Raw genomic sequence first — 3,950 nt, 5'->3', positions numbered from 1 at the left:
ACTAAAAAAACGACAAATACATTAAAAAATATAATATATATATATATTTTTAAAAAGGCTTATAATAATTTTATTATTACTAAAAAATTAGGCTCTTCAATTTTGGAGGCGTAAGATATATGCCTTATTTTTAAAGGCATTGAGCACCCTGATGGTTGGAAACTTTTCTTATACAAACATATGCTTAATTAGTCAGCGTAAGATATATGCCTTATTTTTAAATGCATTGAGCACCCTGATGGTTGGAAACTTTTCTTATACAAACAAATGCTTAATTAGTCAAAAAGGCCAGTAAATATGAAAGCAATGATAAAAGTTGACTATAAGAAAAGTTAGGTAGGATAATTAATAATAATAGTGTATTTTATAGTAAGATTAATGTATTGGACTATTGGATGAGTCATGAGTGCTGTCGTTTCTAACCAAAAAGCTTATAATATATATTGTAGTACTAATCAACATATCCTATGGTTGACTTTGTTTCCTAGCTAGCTCTCTGTACAAGCAAATCTATTTGTCCTAATTAATCATGTTTTAATAAGATTATTAAAAGATATTTGGAGTTACAATTATTGTTGAGGCTGCTATTATTCCACCTACTCTCTTTGTTTTCTAGAATTAATTAAGTTGTGATTGTTATAAAATAATATATTGTGGATGTTCACTATATCAAGAAGTTGCTCCATTACTTTCCTCCATTATGAAGATAATCATAACCTTCATAACCTCCACCTTTATAACCATTATTCTTGTAACCTTTCATTTCCATAACCTCCCCCATTATATTCATGTTAATGTCATGTTTATGACTAACCTTGGGTATGCCTCTATGTTACACTATAAATAGAGGCATAAGGGTTCATATTGTATACACTTGATTATTTGGAAGAATAAGAAAACTCTCATCTCGTCTTCCTATTTTTATTATCATCTTCAATATTTCTTGTCTTGTTTTGCTTTAGTTTTACAATACGTTATCAGCACGAGTTGCTTATTCTATGTCAAGAATCAATGGTAGGTATTTCTTGATTCTTATGAATTATCCATGTAATTCTTCGGCTGCAAGGTATACTTCATATCCTATATACTATTTGTACTAACAAAGCTTGATTTGTGGTTATTTAAAATGGTTAGTAAATTATGATAATCTTCATAACAATATTGTGAGGGACTATTAAAATGTTTTAATTTATTTTACTTGGGATTTTTTTTTATGGTTCCAACATGTTGTTCTAATTAATTAGTTTTGTTCATTTTTATTTAATTTTAAGTCAAATTCAGATTATATTTATGGTATTCAATATTTATTTTTGGTAATACATTTGGTTTATTAAGACATTGGTTGAGGGTAAGACGGTGAATTCAGGCTTCACCGCACCAAATTGGTAAGACATCAAGTTAAAGTCTCGGTCTACCATGATAATAAGAAGTTGGGTTCAAGTCCCATTGATTCAAGACCAAAGGCGTCTTTATATGGGTAAGACATTGGGTTTAAGTCCTAATGCACTATAGTGATAATATGATGATGAATAACATAAAGTTGTATACTTTTGACTGAAAGTCATGAAATTTACCCAATTAATTTGCTCCATTCTTTTATGTGAATGTGGTAGCAGTGCATAATATGTCTGACAAATGACAAGTGGTTGAATGTATGAATATGAGTATGGTAAAATGTTAATGATCATCATTGTTGTAATCAAAAGGAAGAACATTATGGTTTCTTAAGATGGTCCTTCAAATGTGAAGGTAATTTTGTCCATCAAAGAGGTATGAAAGGTTATTGGGCACATTGTTTTTTAAGATGATCCTTCAAATGTGAAGGTAATTTTTATCCATCAAAGTGGTATGAAAAGATATTGGGCACATTGTTGTTGATGCAACCCAATTTGAAACGTTTTGTAAATCCTCCATCAAAATAAAGGAATACAAAGTGGTAGTACATTTGGTACATTTGACCTATTAAAGTGATGTTGAGGTGAGTCACATAAATTTGATAATGTCAAAGCATGACAATGGATTTCTGATAAAAACTTATGGAGCATGTACAAATGGTTATGGTCCATTTCTTGAAGAAAATGTGACTTGTGTTCGTATGGATAAGAACATGTTCATGTATTGTTGGATAAATTTCACATCTCACCTCTACGGGAGGTTTGAGAGATTGAAAAAAAATATTTTGACATAAATGGTCATTTTGGTCATATACTTTGAGTACTACACAAATATTGTGGTATGTTTTATTATGAACTATTGGAGGACAAAAGAAAGAAATAATTCTTTTCTATAAAGGTTGTGGTCATGACCAAAATAATTATGAACTATTGGAGGACAAAAGAAAGAAACAAATTTGTCATTGGTTGTCAAGAAATAAGTCTTGCATGTAATATTTTAACCATGACAATAACAATAATTTTCTCCTTGAAGCAGATGGTCACCATAAGAATGGTGCTGTGAAATTTGGATGTGGCAATACACAAACTTAATTAAGAGTTTCGGAAAAACTAATTTGTTACTATCCAAAAATGAAAATAGTTCATAATATTGAGGTTGTAGTAAGTCTCAAAAGAAACTTTTTAAGTTTCGAAGGAATTGATTTTTTTTTTATATTGAGACTGTAAATTATTGAAAGATTAAATATCTTCAGATTACTACAATCAAAGCGGGTTATGAATATTTACATAAAAGGTTACCCGCCTTTTTCTTGTTTGTTGTATACAAATATAGGCATGATGATGGAATCGCTTGCAAAAGTAAACTAGAAGTTTACTAGAATAAAGATCAGTTGGCATAACCGGTTGACCATTTCGGTTCAAATGTGATGCAAAAGAATTGAGAATTTATGTGGTTATATGTTGAAGAAATGAAAGATTCTTCAAGAATTCTCATGTGTTGCTTGTTCTCATGATAAAATGATCATTGTAGCAGTTAAGGTTGGGATTGCATCCCCTGAAATTATTTGGAACAAATAAAAAGGTGAATATGGGCCCGTTCACCTGCCATGTGGACCACTTACTATTATGATTTAATAGACGTGTCTATGGTATGGTCACATGTGCATTTGTATCAACTTACAAATTGGTTTTTGTAAGGTTGTTTGTTCAAATTGTTAAATTAAGAGCACAGTTCCAAACTATAAAATTATGTTGATAATACTGGTTGGTTTAACATAAATTGTTTGCCTCCAATTATAGTTAGACCACTGATTATGAGAACAAATCTCTCAAATAAAATTTGGTATGAAATGAGTTTATTTAACATGTACGCATCAAGCCAACAAGGTTCTCCCATCACAATTGGTTCAGGGTCAGGAACCAAATAATTTCCATCTAAAAATTTTGATGTGTACACATATGATTTTATTGCTCCACCACACACAAAGATGGATCCCCAAATGAGGTTGGGGTGAATGTTAGATTTCCTAACATTAGGGGGAGATATGTTTAGCAACTGAAATTATGTGTGGGGTGAATTATCTAGATCCTCGTTAAAAAGAAGTGAACTTGAAGTTCAAGAGATAATTCATTTGCAAAATGTTGAAAATAATTTGTCAAATGTATTTGCTGACCCAATATTTTAATTAAGCTGCATATGCTCTAATAAATAGTCCTTGAAGGACAGAGTTTATGGTACGCCAGAAGCGTGATAGACCAATCAATTCCAAACGTAAAACTCCTTGAGGAAGGAGATGAGCAAATTATCAAAATGGTCATGATAATGAGGTAAGTGCTTTGAAAGAGCAATATGACATAACATTTCATAAAACCTTGGCAAAGGTTCATGTACCTTAAAATGATGAAAAATGAAGAGATCTCGATAAGTTTTGTCGTATTGGAATCGAGTCAAATGACTGTCGATGATATCTTTGATATGAACTAGCACTCAATGCTATAAGTGGTTACGAGGATCTTAAATTCGAATCTGTCATATAATGTGGACAGATAAGTGAT

Source organism: Solanum verrucosum, unplaced genomic scaffold (assembly GCF_900185275.1).
Source record: "Solanum verrucosum unplaced genomic scaffold, falcon-dt-bn FXZP01000278.1, whole genome shotgun sequence".
In the NCBI taxonomy this organism is placed as follows: domain Eukaryota; kingdom Viridiplantae; phylum Streptophyta; class Magnoliopsida; order Solanales; family Solanaceae; genus Solanum; species Solanum verrucosum.
The sequence above is the reverse complement of the archived record's forward strand: the minus strand, read 5'-3'. Positions refer to the sequence as shown.